Source organism: Acinonyx jubatus, chromosome D1 (genome assembly GCF_027475565.1).
Source record: "Acinonyx jubatus isolate Ajub_Pintada_27869175 chromosome D1, VMU_Ajub_asm_v1.0, whole genome shotgun sequence".
Classification (NCBI taxonomy): domain Eukaryota; kingdom Metazoa; phylum Chordata; class Mammalia; order Carnivora; family Felidae; genus Acinonyx; species Acinonyx jubatus.
In genome coordinates this window covers 102,429,075-102,446,867 of record NC_069390.1, presented here as the reverse complement: position 1 = coordinate 102,446,867, position 17,793 = coordinate 102,429,075, and the positions used below count along the sequence as shown (strand labels likewise).

Sequence of the window (17,793 nt, the reverse complement as noted above, 5' to 3'; positions counted from 1 at the left end):
GTTGGGAAGCTGTGTCCAAGGTGGGAACCACACTGAGGCCAGAGTCAGAAAAATCTGGGTTCAAATCCAACCTTTCCTGTCTTGGCCAATGTACTTAATCTCCCTGAGCCCTTTCTCTATCTTTAAAACGGTCATCAAATTACCCCCTTCATGAAACTTTTAGGGATTAAATTCAGGAAATTAGGGGAAAACTCCTCAATTCTCTAAGACTCAGGTGCCTCATTAGTTAAATGCAGATAATGGTTAAGAGTAATTGTCTCGCAGGGTGATTGTGAAGTTTACATGAAATACTGGAGATAAGACTGCACATGTGTGATTGTTTGTGTCCAGGGGAGAGAGACCAGAAGTGTCCTCCAGATCATCTAATAATAGCAATCACATTTACTGAGTGTTTACTGTATGCCTGGCACTTCAAATTTAATATCTAAAGTTTCTCTCAAGCTGGATTATTCCCAGGTTCCTGTCATGAGGGAGGGGAGGAAAAAGAAAGAATTTCTTGCCAGTTTATCTTGAACCTAACTTACATATATATATGAAGACCTTAAAACGTATATGAAATCCATTAGATGGATTGTGGCAGATTGTATTTCCCCAAAACAGCCATGACAATGCTATCCATTCTGCATGTCCTTCTAGAACCTTCCACATATTTCCCTATCAAGAAGTGGGGTCTGTGCCTCCTCCCCTTAAGTTTGCACGAGCCATTGGTTTCAACCAGTTTGGATAGTTCCAGAGCCCATGTTTTTATGGGATGCTGATATGTGGGACTATTTGTAAGCCTTTTTGATGAAGCAGTGGCCCTCTATTGGGAAGGAGGAAAAAATTAAGCTGGAATGGCAGGCCAGGGCCAGATTAGGAGGCCTTGAATGCCATCCTTTGATCACTTAGTGACACACACAGCCAGGTACCACCTGAACTACGATTTACATAGTGATTTTCCTTAAATCAAATTTAAAACTATTCCTTTAAAAAAAAAAGAAAGAATAGGGGCGCCTGGGTGGCTCAGTTGGTTAAGTGTCCGACTTCGGCTCAGCTCATGATCTCGCGGTCCATGGGTTCGAGCTCCGCGTTGGCCTCTGTGCTGACAGCTCAGAGCCTGGAGCCTGTTTCAGATTCTGTGTCTCCCTCTTTCTCTGACCCTCTCCTGTTCATGCTCTCTCTCTCTGTCTCAAAAATAAATAAATGTTAAAAAAAAAAAGAAAGAATAATAATCACAGGTTTTATGTCCTATTTATATTTATCTAACATACATAAAATAAGCATTTACCTCCTTTTTAAAAAATGTTTGTTCGTGAATACCACGATAGAGTGCTCCTGCACCACCAGGGCCTCTGTATCCCATTTCAGAATCAGGGTACCTGGCAATGCAGAGCCACCATACATCCAGAACAAAGAGAAGATCAAAGGGACCTTTTAGGAAAACTGACCTGCTCTTGGTAAATACCATTGGCAAACACATTCCAAAGACTTGTCAGTGAAAGGTTTTCTGGGAGGCATGGGTAAATCAGCTGTGGTCCTCATCCCTGGGATCTATGTGGTCTGGGAGCATGGAGTTGTGTGCTGGTGTGAGAAGCACAGGAAGAATGTGGAGCCCCTTCTTGGAGTGAAAACTTAGCTTATTGGTAAATAATTTAAAACAGTAGAATTATATTATGGATATATGAAGTTTATAGCAAAAAAAAAAATCATAGGAACGTTGAATAAAAAACAAGAAAAACTGAGGAATATCACCCTAGGTGTGATCAACTTGGGGACCCATCCAGAGCAGAGGGGCTCATGGTTCCTTCCTTTAGCCCATGGTTCTGAACCCTGGCTCCACATCAGGATCATCTCAAGATGACCTAGACCTGGACCTGGACCTGGACCTGGACCTAGACCTAGACCTCTGAGGATGGGGCCCAGGAATTGGTATTTTTAAAGGCTCCTTAGATGATGCTAATGGGCAGTCAGGATTGAGAACTATTATTGAAGGGGTTCTTTGGTGAGAAAGTGCAAGGATCCCTGACAGCATCAAGGGACTGGTTAGGAGGCTGTTCTGTAGTCTAAGGAAAGCCCACATATTTTCATCATATATGGTAGAATCTTTGCACAGTTACTTGTGGCACCCCTACAACAGAGGCATGCACAAGCAGTAGCAAATGCACATGAACTGGTAAGTGTGTATGTGCAGCCAGCACACGAGCCAGGCCTCTTTGTCAAGCAAAGTCACTATAATGTGTCTGTGGGACAAAGCCATGAGACCAAGAACTGGTGAGTCACCTACAGTCATTCTCCCAGACACACTAGTCAGGTTAGGCTGAACAATCCGTGGACTCAGACACTTCACACTTCCCTGAGGGATCTGTGAGGCTTTTGTTCGTCCTCACTCTGGTCCTGCTTCCCCAGAGCCTGAAGGCCGGGCCCCCTTCTGACTTCCAGCTGAGAGCAGGCTCTCTGTCCTAGATCAGAGGGGCACTTGGCAAGGAACAAAAAGAAATTGCAGCCCAGCTCCAGGGCAATACTTTCCTAGCTTCACAGCTCGTTCTTCTTGCTCCCTCGTCCCCAAACAAGGGGCCAGTCAGAAATTAGAGCTCCACAACAAGGCAGCATTGTCCCCTGGGCCTGGGCTTCCCTGGGACTTGGGTGAGAGTAAGAGATGAGCGAACTCTCTGGCCACAGGGTCTAGAAAGAAGCTGGCACCTGGGGAAGAGCCATTTCCCAAGCAGCTGGCCAAGCTGGAGTCTTCCAGCTGATGTGGAGACATGCCCTGCCCTGCTGCCCTCTGTCCCCTGAGAGTGCCTTCTCTCAAGCCCTCGCTTCACAGAACCCTCTTTTTGTGTGACTCTGACTTTCATTTACCCTTCCCTGCACAGCACCTCCAGCAAGTCAGAGGCCGATCTTAGAGAAGCACAGAAGGGGTTCTGGGGTAGGAGCTAGGCCCCCAGCTTGAGGTACCAGCTTCACCTCCTCAGAGATCACTGTCCGGAAGGGAAGACCCCAGCCTTCCCAATCCCCCAGACCGACAGCTGGTGTGAAATGCAGCCAAGTGTACTCCTCACCCTCGGACCCAACTCCCAGAAATGGTAGCTGCGTGTAATGAGGAACTTTTGTGAGGTTCAGTAATTATGAGGAGGCCTCACCCTGATTTCCTGCCTGCGTTTTGCACTGAACATCAGTGAAGATCCAGGGCTCTTCCCTTAACCTTAAACCTGGCCACAAATGTCCTCTGTGCCACATGCTCATCATCCTCATTTTACTGGACCTTTTTTTGGTTGCTCAGCATCTCTTATATTTTCTGGAACCAATCTCCACCTACCACATACCAGTTAGGGTATTTCAGGCTACAAGCTGAAAAACAAAAACAAAACCAGAAATTCAATATGAACTGGTCTAAAGACCAATGATGCCTGAGGAAGGGAGTCTTCAGGGTTGAATTGGTCCAGAGACTCCAGCTCTGTTTCTCTACCACATCCTTAGACATGACCTCCTCTTTGGTTGGCTGACTGACTCCCCTCATGCTTGCACAATGGCTTTGGCATCCCCATACTTCACAAACATACATGCAACACCCAGAAGAGAGAGAGTTTCTTCAGGTGGCCCGGCACTCTGCTAAGAGCAAGGGTACTCTTCTTCCAGCAGTCTCCAGAAAACTGACTTCAGGAACTGTAGGGACCTAACATCTAATGGGACCATATCTCTCTAGCTAGTGATTGAGATGTAGACCCCTGACCTGAAATGAGCTAATCACAGAACTTCATCCCAATGGCCACAGTAGTTGGTCTGTGGATGGGCATAGAATCCAACCTAGGTTGATAATAATCCCTCTATAGAGATTTTCTAGCTGAAGATAAGGTTAAGAGCCACCTCTCTGTCTGGTTATCATGCTATATGGATCTTAATTTGGTCCTGCCAGCTGTCCGTCACCTCTTCATGGAGAAACCATCTGAGTGAATGATGCCAATAATTAGACTAGTCAAGAGGCAGAAAGACAGTGTCCTGAGGAAGTGTCCATTCTAGACAATAACCCCTGCTGAATACTGTTTCTTACATCTAACATACCCATTGGATGTTCATTCTAGCAACCAGATAAGGCCCAGGATCAGCCCATCATCTGTGTGCAAATATTTCTCTCTCAGCAATGATAGGAAGGTTTCTGAGTCAACTGCTCTGGGATATCTAACCCACCAGTCTCCAAAGACAGTCAACCTGATCATTTTCTTGCAAAGTACACATTCAGGGGGGCTGTTTACTACCCAGAGCAAATGGATCTGAATCCATGAAATGCCAGCAAGCATGAAAGAGGGAGCATCTCTGCAATACGAGAGACTTGGGCAACAGCCACACTGCCCAGCACACACTTCATCCCACCTTCTAGAACAGGCAGGATTTATCCCACAACTTGGATTGTAAACATGAGAAGGATAGGGTACCCATCAGCTGAGGGTCACAAAGGAGGCAGTGTTAACATTGGCCCCATGTTTTCTCTTGCTTTGTTTTTGTTCATTTAGTCAACAAACGTTTTAGGATATAAGAATACCTTAAAATAATATTTTACCTTTACTTTTGTATTTCTCTGTGCTGTCCTTTCTCCCTTTCTCTGGTTTATTTTCCATTCTCCCCCCAGCTTCATGGTTAATCTTTGGCTCTTTTATTGTGATATCTTTGCTTCTTTCAATTCCTTCTTCTTCCTTGACAGATTTCCCCACATACTTTATGTTGTGGTTTCCCAATTTGCTTTACAAAACAGCTGTGACTGAGAGCCCTAAAATTTACTCCTGGACACGGAAGAGAACAAAACAGGAAACACAAAGAAACATGGCATTTTTCTTGGAAGCAAGTTTCTTGTGAGCTGAAAAATTCTGTAATCAGACCTATGGACAGAAGGTTAAGTGATAAGATTTCTGAAGTGATAAGATCAGCCTCTGAAGTCCCAAGCTCACCAACCAGGAAAAGAGTAGGGCCTTCTAGAGAAAGGATTACCAGGAACCAGCCAGTGGCATATGAGAATGCAGAAGATGGCAAGGCATTGGGGGCAGATATTAACTGCACTGAACTGTGAACTGGAAGCAGAACTACGCTAACTTGCTAAAGCTTGACTCAACCTGAGCTGGTTCATGTGTACCTTTTTGTTTTGTTTTTAAAGAAAAAAGTCAAAGGGGTTTTTTTTGTTTGTGTTTTTGCTTCTTGTAAGGAAAATCTTCATGAACTTGAAGTAGGAAGGAGTTTATATGTCTTCTAAAACTCTGCTGAACTGCTCTAAGTTCAGGAAGTGATGTCCTGATTGTGAAGTCCAAGGCTTCTTTGCAGCCTTCATCCTGCTTAGCTCCTCTGAAGCTTGCCTGCCTCCCAGCCTTTCCTCCTCCCTCCCTTTCCTTCTCCCTTTCTCCCTCCCTCCCTCTCTCCCTTTATTTTATTTTTTAGCTTTAAAAGCACTTCTTTCTGCATTCCCACCTTCCTGAAACCTTCTCCACCCCTGGCTTCTAAAAGAGTGATCTCTTCTGTCTCTGGAGGCCTTCTGTCTCTGTTTTTCGTCTAGATCATCTTGCTGTCTTCTTTCTGCTAGGTTTTATTCCCCAGATACTGTTGTCTTTGTGCTTCCTCCCTTTCCATGCTGTCCTTCTATCTACCTCCTTGGCTTTCTTTGGTTACCACCTATGGAGGCGATCCTCAGATAGTACCTCCAACCCAGCCTTTCTCCCAAAGTCAAGACCCACATTTCTGACTGCCCAAAAGACATACTTATTGGAAGTTTCAAGCTTAAGTTGTTGAAAACACAACGCATAGTCTTCCTCCAGCAAATCAGTCTTCTCCGATGACCCACTACACTTGTGCAGGCAGCAAGCCCTATTATTTCTGAACTCTCACATTTATGCCCTTTTTTCCAATTCTAATATCACTGCCTTTATTCAGACCCAAGCCTTTGCTCTTCTCTGTTAATTACAGCAATAGCATCCTCATTGCTTTCCGTTCTTTGAGTCTTGTCTCCACCCGCACTGTTCCTTTACACACGACAGTGCTGTCTTGCTAAAACACAAATCTGATTATGTCACTGTTAGGTTCCTTCAATAGTTTTTCTCCTCTGAAGAGTAAAGCTCAGACTCTTTGGAATTGAGTCCCAGTGTCCTCCCTCCTGTCCTCGTACCCTCCTCTGTGCACCTGTCCTTCCACAGTTTCTTTATTTTAAAATTTTAAATGTTTATTTATTTTGAAAGAGAGAGTGGGGGGAGGGGAAGAAAGAGAGGGATAGAGAGAATCCCAAGCAGGCTCTGTGCTGTGTGGGGCTCAATCCCACGAACCATGAGATCATGACTTGAGTTGGAAGCTTAACTGAGCCACCCAGGTGCCCCCTTCCACAGTTTCTTGTGTGCACCTTCTATTACCTATCCAGGTTCCTCTCCATGGTCTTTGCTCTTCCTGATGTTTCTCCGTCCTCCAACAATGACTCACTCTCAGGTCTCACTCACATACTTGCTGGAATCTACCTCCCTAGCACATGGAAAATTTAATATTTGTTGAGTGAATGAGTAAATGCTTGAAAAATTCTTATTCTTCCTTTAAGATTTGGCTCTGTCATCACTTTCCTTAGAAAGACTTCCTGTCTCACCCCAGTAAGAGTCAGTGTCTTCCTTTCTTGCATAATAGCATCCATGTTCCTTCTTGTAGATTGTTCCAAAGTCATCTTAGTGTACTTAATTGGCAACTCTATATCCACCATAAACTGTGAGCTCCTTGAGGATAGGGGCAGTGACTTGGTTTTTTGTGTGTCCCCAAAGGCAGAGAAAATAATAGATCCTGGGGGCGCCGGGGTGGTTCAGTCGGTTAAGTGTCCAACTTCGGCTCAGGTCATGATCTCATGTTTTTGTGGATTCAAGTACCACCTGGGGCTCTGTGCTGACAGCTCAGAGCCTGGAGCCTGCTTCAGATTCTGTATCTCCTTCTCTCCCTCTGGCCCTCCCCTGCTCGTGCTCGCTCCCTCACTCTCTTACTTGCTCTCTCTCAAAAATAAATAAAAACGTTAAAAAAAAAATAGATCCTAAACAAATGCTTATTGACATGAGATGAACCAAACCAGTACCTCTACAATGGAACATTCCCCAGAGTGTTTCGTTTGGCTCAAATGCATGGTTTTTGAGTCAAAGTATGTATGAAATGGCAGGAAGGAGAGCATCTGACTTCAGTGAGGGAGGGTCCAGTGGGCTGTTCTCTTGGAGAGAGCAAAGAACAAAAGGGCTTCCACTTTGTTGTTCTTAATAATGTGTCAGCAGCAATCAGGATTTAACAACAGTAGTTAGAATGGGTCCTCTTGTGTTCTGTGTGCAAACTGGGGAAAATACACAAACACAACAGCAGAAATCAGTGCAGTTCCTCTGTTTCCTATTTAACCGTGCCAGCAAGCAGCCCATTGATGCTACTTGCATTGGGGGGAGGAGGAGTGTGGTGGGTAGAGGGCCTTCCTGGTACCAGGGAAAGGTGAAATAGTGCCATAAGAAAAGCCTGAACTACAAGCTTATATCAGCATTTATACTCTTTCTAGGGCAGGTAACGGGCACATGAAGAGACAGCGGAAGCAGTTCTGCGCCAACCAAAAAAGATCTCAACCCAGGGTAAGTCTTTTACGAGAAAAAGCCTGTCCTTTGCTGATGCTCAAAACATATGTGACTTGAAATTGTTTGTTCATTCATGTTAAGGGGACTGAGTTCCCACTGGCCAATCTCATGTTGGGAGACCCAATCCCTACTCAGGAAAGCTTTATAAAGGTGGAGGAGGGGGGAGAGGGAGGGGGAGAAGAACTCATGCTAGCTGTCTTGTTTGTTTGCTTCTTAACCTCCCTTGGTTGAGGTTACCAAGAGGGTGCACACTGGCTCTGCTCAGAACAATTCTGCTGCTGCCAAACCCATCAACCTTTACTTGCCATCTCTCAGTAAGGAATACTAATGCCAAATAGATGAGCTGTGTCCTGGAGCCAGTGACATCCCAGGAAGGAGTGGTAGCATCAGGAGATGGGAGGAGAAGATGGGAACAAGACGCTTTAGGGAATCTAGTGGCCTCCAGAAAATGGAAGCTCTGAAAGTATTAACTTCTCAGTGTGGCACCTGAGACATCCTTTGTGTTTTCTAGAACATTTTGGAGTATGCACTGGAGGTATTTCATCCAGCAGCGAGAGTCTTTTGGAGTCAGAGCACTGAAAGCCCTAAGCAGATGTTCCTTTGCTCCTCTCATTTATTACATACACTTCCTTTGGAACACTACCCATGGAATGGGCAATATTAGTTATCCATCGGGATGATTATTAGCTTGTTTTCCTCTATCAAGCTCAACCATAATGTTTTTACTTTTTTCCTTGGAGTCTACCCATACAACGAACAGCTGGGCTGTGTGAGGGCTGAGAGCTCACACTGGGGATGCTTGTTGCTGAGGGTGTGGGGCTTGGTGTAGGGACACCTGGGGGATGGTCACATGGCACACTGGAAGGGCCTCTGCTGCAATTTGGTGTCAAGATGTCTACCAGTAGATCAGCTCCACTCATGAAATAAACCCCCATCAGTCCACATTTCAGCAAGTGAGATCTCAAATAACCATTTTAACATAGTTCATTAAAAAGATATAAACCAGCAAGTTACAAAGCCATCATCAGGCATCATTCAGGAAAGAACAGTTCAAAATATAATCAGTAAGTCATCTTTGCCTCCTTGTAGAATCTTAGGATAACTCAATACTTCTAATCAGAGACACAGTAAGTACTATATATGGGTTTTTGTTACTGTTTTGTATTTTATTTGATAACTTGTCTATGTAGTCACATGGTACCTGCAAGCTAATCTGAGTAAATAGATAATCTCAAATAGAAAAATGTTTGATCCATCCTACACCTTATTGCCATCCCCCTCTCTTGCTCATCCCCTTGTATCTTACTAAGAACTGTGTAAGACCCTTCCTCCATATACAGGTTGCCATTAGTAATGTCCAGTTGGTACAATAGTACCCACCTCCTGGAGGCAGTTGGCTGGACCACACTAGGCACCCAAGGCCAAACTGGTCCCATTAGATCCCTTTCTGGATTTCTTTTCTTTCTTTTTTAAACAACTTTTTTGAAGTATAATTGATAAACAAAAATGTGTGCATATTTAATGCATACAATTTGATGCACTTGGACATATGCATACACCTCTGAAACCATGACCACAATCACGGTAATAAATATATCCATCAACTCCAAAAGCTTCCTCCTGCCCTTTTAGGTTTTTGTTTTTGTTTGTCTTGTGGTAGGAGCACTTAACATGAGATCTGTCCTCTTAAGAATTGTTGTAAGTGCACCATACATTATTGTTAACTACAGGCACTGTGTTAGGAAACAGACCTCTAGAACTCATTCTGGTACATAACTGGAACTTTATACCCGTGAACAACCCCGTTTGCCACCCCACACCCCCTGGCAGCCACCATTCTAATCCCTACTTCTATGAGTGTGACTGGTTTAGAGACCTCATATAAGTGGAAACATGCAGTGTTTGTCCTTACAAACACGAGCAGGTTATTTCACTTAGCATAACATCCTCCTGGGCCATCCTTGTTGTTGTGTGGGACAGGATTTCTTTCTTTTTAAAGACTTATAATATTCTGTGTATGTACAGACCAGATTTTCTTTCTCCATTGATCCTTCAGTGGACCTTTTGGTTGTTTTTATGTCTTGGCTATTGTAAATAATTGATAAAAGCTTAATATCCAAAAAAATATAAAGAACTCCTACCATTCAGAACAGAACACCAAATAACCCCACTTAAGAATAGATCTTGGGGGTGCCTGGGTGGCTCAGTCGGTTGAGCGTCCAACTTCGGCTCAGGTCATGATCTCACGATCATGATCACGTGGTTCGTGGTTCGAGCCCCCCGTCGGGCTCTGTGCTGACAGGTCAGAGTCTGGAGCCTGCTTTGGGTTCTCTGTCTCCTTTTCTTTCTGCTCCTCCCCCACTCATGCTCTGTCTTTCTCTGTCTTTCAAAAATAAATAAGTTAAAAAAAAAAAACTAAAAAAAAGTGACCTTGAATTGACATTTTTCCAGTGAAGACCTACAAATGACCAACAGAAATATATGAAAAGATGCTCAACGTCACTAATCATCAGCAAAATGCAAATCAAAACCACAATAAGATATCACCTCACATCCATGAGGATGATTATTATATAAAACAGATAACAAGTGTTGGTGAGGATGTAGAGAAATTGCAGCTTTTGTGGACTGTTGGTAAGAATGTAAAATGGTGCACCTGACTTGAAAAACAGTATGGTGGTTCTTAAAAAAATTAAAAATAGAACTACCATATGATCTAGTAATCTCACTTCTGAGTTTATATCCAAGAGAATAGAAATCAGTATCTCAAAGAGATATCTGCATTGCCATATTTGTTGCAGCAGTATTAGCCTTTCTTGGATTTCTATAACAGAAACTGAGGAAGAAAAGGCAGTCTTTCTCCTAGTGTAAAGAAAAGAAAGTGTGAACAGAGTTTGAAAATACAAAAGATCCTATCAGAAGATACAGAGAAGAAAGACTCTTGTCTTCACCAACGAAAAACTTGTTTTCATTTCTTGAGATGAGAATGGAACTCATGAAGTATTCCAATGGCTGGTGGCACATTTGTGCCAAATATATGAGATCTTTGAGCCCAGGCTTTTATTAACAGTGACCCCAAGCTCATCTAAGCACCCAGCACTGTATTAAATGTTTATTAAAAGAACATCAGCACACATGGCCCTCTGACTTGATGTGGCAATCTGCCAACCATCTTGTTCCAATGAATCTGTCTCTTGACTAAGGCAGATGTAGCTATATCAGTGATCAATATGATGATTATGGTCAGTAAAGCTGACCAACAGCCTTAATAGGTCACGGCTCTTATTTTGGCTCACTTCCACTCTTTTTAAGTGGAAAGACAAGACCCAGTACAACGGAGGCTGAGGAAAGCCTGAGGGGTCTGACACCTGGGTTCCTTTCACAAGAATGGACATGCCCATTCATGACGAGGCCTAGAGGACATCAGAGACACGAGTCATGATGCGTTGTACTAGGGACACACTGCATTTTCCACAAGGTGCTGTTTGTGGGATGGATTGTAAAAATGAGCCCAATCATGCCCTTTCCTGAGTTTACGCCTTTGCAACATGACTCTGTAGTTCCTCCCATGAAGAAGTGGAGTCTATTTGCCTCTGCTCAAATCTCGTTTTGGCCCAAAGAATGTGGCCACAGTGATAGTATGTCAGCTCTGAGCCTGGACATAAGGGGTCTTTACACTTTAACTTGCCCTTTTGGAACTTTGACATAACATGTAAACACATCCAGGCTAGCCTGCTGGAGGATGCAAGGCCATGTGAAGGAAGGTCCATTTGTCCCAGCCAAGGCCATCCCAGATCAACCCCCAACACATGAGAGAGAGACCAGCCAAGGTCACCAGAGTTGTCAACCTGACCTCCAGATGACTTCTAGCACTTTAGTGAACCCAGCTGAGAACAGAGGAACCACCCAATTGATAAGTACACTCATGAGCCAGAATAAATGCTTAACTGGCTTAAGCGGCTAAGTTTTAGGATGGTTTGTTAGGCACAAATAGATAGCTGAGACACTGCTTAAAAACGCTAGAGTCAGATAACGGACTCTATGAAAACACCTGCTACACCTTCCTTAAATCCCAGTGTAGCACACCGTCAGAGGGGAGTGCCTCAACTTCTATAGCACCTTGATCCCATTAGATGCCATAGCTGCTCCCATAGGAAAAGTAAACCCGTGTCTCTGTTGCCTTCTGATCTTCACATTTGCCTGTCTCTGCACCTACACCTTTCTTCTGGGAACAGGATGTCAGTCCTGCAGTGTTTTACGCTCAAACCTCATCAGTTCTCACTGACACACTAGGAGGTTCTGCCAGGCTTTACTCGGCACCCAGTCACATGACTCCCTCCAGGTTGCCCTTTGGGAGCTGTCTCATTTTATATGTCCTCACTGCTTTCTCTTGCCACTCTTTCCTCTGTCACAGTATTTATTCCACTCTGGTACATTCCCTGCTCAGACTTTCCCACTGGACTGGAGGCTTCACGAAGACAGCACGTTTTCCTGGCCCATCATTAAATCTTCAGTGGCCCATCATTAAAATCTTTAAATCTTCATTAAATCTTCAAACAACACAGGGCTTGGCACATAGTAGGCACTCAGCAAGTATCTGTGGAGTGAATAAATGAGCAAATGGCTGCAGGCCACTTCCAATCTTGCCTCCTCTCCCTGTTTGCCTTTCATCCTGTCCTCTCTCATACTTCCTGCTACCACTTCAAACCTTGAATCCTGCTTCCCATTGAGATCCTTAGGTGTAGGGATCTAAGTAGTACTCTTGGCTTGGAAGACAAAGAAATAACACCTTGTATTACAGAATAATTTCTGTCAAAATCAGCTAATATAAGAGAGCAAAAGTTTTGGTAGTTACAAGTGTAAGCTCCACGGGCGCCTGGGTGGCTCAGTCGGTTAAGCAACTGACTTCAGTTCAGGTCATGATCTCACTGTTCATGAGTTCAAGCCCTGTGTCGGGCTCTGTGCTGACAGCTGGGAGCCTGGAGCCTGCTTTGGACTCTGTCTCCCTTTCTCTCTGCCTCTTCCCCACTTGCGTGCTCGCTCTCTCTCTCTCTCTCTCTCTCTCTCTCTCTCTCTCTCAAAAATAAATAAGCATTAAAAGAAAATTAAAAGTGTAAGCTCCAATTGCTGAATAAATGAGGTGACACTCAATGTCTCTGTACAGTGGGTAGCACATGGTGCAGGTTCTTAATTCATGTTAGTTACAGCAAGCTGGAGGCAAGCAACTGGGTACCATCCTACCCAGTACTCAGTGCTTAGTACTGTCCTGGGTGCTGTGGGGCAGACAACAACCCAGTACTCAGTGCTAAGTGCTATTCTGGGTGCTGTGGGGAGACACAACCCAGTACTCAGTGCTCAGTGCTCTGAGGCAGACACAAGACACAATGCAAACAGGCAAAGTCCATGTTAAGCCAGGACCCAAGGGTGAGAGCTCTGTTGCACTCAACATCCATTCACAGTGACAGGACAAGCTTTCATGGGAACCAGTTTCTGAACCACAGTCTGTTGACTTTTAAAATCCTTTTCAACTGCATTACAGAATATTTAGATGCCTTCTCATAACATTCTCTGATTGTATAAGCCCTCATCTCCATGAAATAGGAATGAAATTTCTAGCTGCCTCAGGTATCTGAAAGGGCAAAATTCAAATTCCCTGACTTAACAAGAAATAGACTTTGTTTTATGCAAAAACACAAAAGCCCGTCCCTGCACAGTCATGGTATGGTATCCCTGAGGTGTGTTTATTCAATTTTATTTGCCTATCTGCGGTTCAATTTTCATGGGTTTTATTTACTTTTTTGCAAGGTCCAAAATCTTTCTGAGATACACCTTAATGAAGAGTAGTGAACCACTTAAAAGGTTTATAAGATGCTCCAGTAATGGGAATTAGAAGTCATTATCTTCAGTGAAGGCAGCAAATGGTTGTCTGAATTGAGTTGATTTTGGTGATACATATTATAATGGAACAAATTACTAATGAAGTGCTAAATTACTGGAAACATCCCTGTTACTTATTAAACACTTTGGTTAATTGGGCCAGGAAAAATAAAGAGTTGAAATGCATTTTAATACCTTTTTTGAGGCCAGGTCAGAAGTGAGCAGATACGAAAACCTGAAGCCCAGCCCAAGGGCGTCCTCCCAGACACAGGCTTCCGACCGCCCTTGAGAGAAGCTCCTGGGAGGAGCTGCTGACCTTCCAAGTTCTAAACAAACCTTGCACTATGAGCACTCTTCTCTCTCAAAAAATTGGTGGCACTGGCCCATAATCCAAAGTCAGTACCAGTTGGTCTTTAATGAACACCGAAAAATGCATCTGGAAATGAAGGAAAAGGACCCTGGGGAGGGAAAATGTGGAAATACAATACAGGAGCATGTTTAATATATTGTGTGTTGTGAAGATTCCTGCTTTTTAGAGTGTGACCTAGTTGAGAAGCAAGGATGCTACAGATTCCACCCTTCTCTACTTCCCTCCCTGTGTTCTCTGTTTTGTAACTTGATTCTGGAAACTGGCTTCCCGTTCTGTTACCTGTGCCCAAGTCCTTCTTTTGATACCCAGCCTGTGCTTCTGGGTTCTAAGATCAGGACCCTGACTTCATCTGGCTGTTAGGATCCTCAGGAATTGACTTTCTACCTCTCAAATCCCAGCAGCTTGTGATAGATAAGTTTATGGGCCACGGGATGCTCAGATATCTGGTTAAACGTTATTTCTGGGTGTGTCTGTGAGGGTGTTTCTGGAAGAGATTAGCATTTGAATTGGTGAACTGAGCGAAGCAGATGGCCCTCCCCACTGTGGGTGGGCATCATCCAATCCATTGAGGGCCTGAAAAGAACAAAAAGGCAGAGGAAGGTTGAATTCCCTCTCTGCCTGACTCCTTGGTCTGGACCACAATCTTCTGCCCTGTGTACTCCTGCTTCTCGGGTCGTTAGACTCAGCCTGGAATCTGTACCGCTCGGCTCTCTGACTCTCAAGCTTTCAAACTACAGCACCTGCTTTCCTGGAACTCCAGCCTGCAGACGGCAGATAGTGGGACTTCTTAGCTTCCATAATTGAGTGAGCCAATACCTTATAATAAATGTCTTTCTAGATGCAGAGGTAGAGATAAAGGCACAAATATAGATGTACTGTTGGTCCCATTTCTCTGCAGAACCCTGACTGATATAGAGCCCTTGTGCCTCCTGATGAGTTTACCTGATGCCACCTCCTTGAATACCTCTCCTCTTGGCTTCCTGAAGGTTGTCTGTTCCTGGGTTCTCTGCTGTGGCTCTCTGCTGCACGGCTAATACTCTTCCATCTCCTCCTGTGCATGCCCCCGATGTTGACAACCAGAGATTCCCCCAGGTCCCAGCTTCTGTCTGCTGCACCGTATCCACTTTGATATCAGTGGATGGGTTTGTCTCCTGCTCTCTACCCACCCACAGCCCCCCTGTGACCATTGGATTTCAGGTCCCAGCCACTGGACAGTATACAGGACACAAATGCAGAGTCAGATGGTCATGATTCCAGCCCAGAAACTGCCAGTAACTATCTGTGTGACTGGAAAAATCCACTTCACCTCTCTGAACCTCCTTTTTCTCAGCCATTTTCCAATTTTATTTACAAAGGGCTACTAAGTGTCAGAAATTGAAGAGGTAAAGAAGGCAAGGTCCTTGCCCTCAGAGAGCTCGTTTGAGCTAGGGAAACGGTCTTGTAAATAAATAATTACAAAAAAATTGTGAAAGAGGTGCTAAGAACGACAGAGTCAAAATGTTATGAAAATACTGAGAACAAAGCAGTGACCTCTCTGGTAGAGGGAGACCCGCAAAGAGTGTACTGAAGAGGTGTTTGAGCAAACCTTAGGGATGAGCTTGTATTTACCAAGGAGTCAAGAGCCTTCAAGGCAGAGAAAATAATGTATGCAAAGGCAGAGGGACAAGAACTGTAGGAGAAATGCTAGAAACTAAGCATAACTTAGAATGACTGTAAGAGGGGACAAGTGGCCGGCAATGAGGTCAGGATGCAGGCAGGAGCTGAATAATCAGAGCCTTTTATGTCGGGTTGAGGAGGTTGCATTTTTGCCTATAGACAATGAGGAACCATCAAGCGCTTTTTAAACAGGAAAGTTGCCTGAGCTCATCAATGTGTGTAGGATAACTCCAACCTGTCTATGGAGAATGGGTTGGAGAGGCAGGAGATGGAAGTAGGGAGGTCAGGGAGAAGGATGCGACCGGGCAGGTAAGACATAGAACGTAGTGGCAGTGCAAGAGGTAGAGGAGTCATACAGTGAAGAATTTGAAGAGCTCGGTGATTAATTTTAGATGTGGGAATGTGTAGGAGAAGCAGATGTCAGGTCACCCCCAAAGATTCTGGTTTGGATACACTGATGGCGATAGACACAGAGGGAAGGCTGAGTGGGGGAATCAGTAGAGACTACTGATTTTTGCTTTGGACCAGTCGTGTTGGAGGCACCTAAGAGGCAGCCAGGTGCAGGTACCATGGCAGGAAGACAGCTGCTTCAGAGCTGAGAGGTCTGAGTTAGTGACACACCCATGAGAGCCATCCGTAGAGGTGATGAGCCCATGAGGTCAGCCAAATAGAATGCACCCAGTAAAAAGAGAAGAGGGCCAAGGACAGAGCTTGGGGACAAAGCTGCATTTAAAAACCTGGTGAAAGAACCATCAAGACACTAAGTAGGAGATGTCAGGAAACTCAGAGAACTAAAGAAGGGGTCACCAAAGCCAGGAGAGGACAGTTTCCCAGAGGAGCTGCAAGTGACATCGGAGGAGTGAAAGTGTAAGCGCTAACTGGGAAAGCGTTCATTGGCTTGAGCAGCTGGAGGGTTATTGATGACTTTGCAATGAGCCATTTCCAGAAATGATATGTAAGAGCTGGATTACAGAAAGAGGAAGGACAGGGAGAGGGGATGTAGGCTACTTTTTAATCTGTTTGGCAATGATGGGAAGGTGCAAGCTAAGGACGTGGCTGGTAAACCACGCAAAGTAACAGGAAACTTTTGAAGTGGAAGAGATTGTAAGCACGTGTGCAGCAAGGGGCTTAGACTAGGTGGTCCCTGAGATTCCTCTTAACATTCTTGTCCTTTGGTTCCAATGACCATGTCTAAGAACATGGGGAAGTAGTCTCGGGCTCCTTGGGGATTTCCTGCTGTGCTGGAAATCTGACCTGGCATAATGAAGAATGTGGTTATTAGGGCTTTCTGCCTGCTTGCCTGTCCTGCCCTCCCCAGTCCAGGGCTCTCTGATGAGCTCCGAGCAGGAGTGATGCTTGGGGAGAGCTCACTAGGCCCCAGAGGCACCCAGACCACCCCAGATTTGCAACCTGCATTTCCAATCCAATCAGCCCTTCTCCTCCAGCTTTTACAAATGAAGGTTCCCCCATCGTGAGAATCACCTAAACTATTGCTTGGTATTCCTTGCAAGGTCCTGGGAGCCAGAGAAACCATGCCTAGAGCCAAATGAAAAGGAAGAAAGCAGAAAGAATGAGTGAGAGAGGAAAGAGAAGAGGAAGGCTCTTGCAGACCTCATTTCCTTCTCTCCTAGGGATCTGATGCATCAGATCTCACATTAGTTAGCTTGGTAGCTTTTTTCTCCGTTTGGTTTAATATTCTCAAGGGAAAACCAAGTTGAACGTGAGCAACAGAAGACTTAAGCACTCTATTTTAATCCTTGAGCAACATATTTCTGAAATAATTTTCAGAAGGCATTTAGAATTTCAGGAGGAAAAATCTTATCTTCAGTGAATTACCATTTATTGAGGCTTTAATAAATGTTTGTGTGTTTTTTTGCTGGCAGGCTGCTTTTTGTAGCCCATTAAAGTGAAGATTATCTTTAGAAGAGGAAAAGCACCAAGTCTGGTTTTTCAACCCGGGTAGAAACATGGGTAGAAACCTCCACATGACCAGTTTTAATCTCACCTGCAGAGGTGGGTTTTGCTACTTAATGATATATTTTGGAAATGGATGTGACACCAAAGTTCGTCCGTAAATAGAGCTCAGAGCGAAGGGAATAAAAATCACAAATTAGATTCACTTGCTGTATTAGGTAGCAGGAAGTTTCCAATCTTCATCCAATTTATGCCACAGAGGATCAAGCAGTGATTCTAGAACCTGCCTTCTCGGGGAGGACAGCTGGGGCAGGCTCAGTCTGTTGTGTGTTTGCTTGTTTTCTCTGTCCAGTCATGTGAAGGAAGTTGGCTGGGAGTTTTTCCCTTTGT

General features: G+C 44.5%; 1 long non-coding RNA gene across 1 annotated transcript in view; it reads left to right on the top strand.

Moving 5' to 3' along the window:
• LOC113593138 (uncharacterized) overlaps window positions 1-17,793 on the top strand; it is a 284,583-nt gene that overhangs the window by 247,317 nt on the left and 19,473 nt on the right. The window contains exon 5 of the long non-coding RNA XR_003413187.2: window positions 7,514-7,583. This is a non-coding gene — a long non-coding RNA (uncharacterized LOC113593138). The remainder of the gene's footprint in view (window positions 1-7,513; window positions 7,584-17,793) is intronic.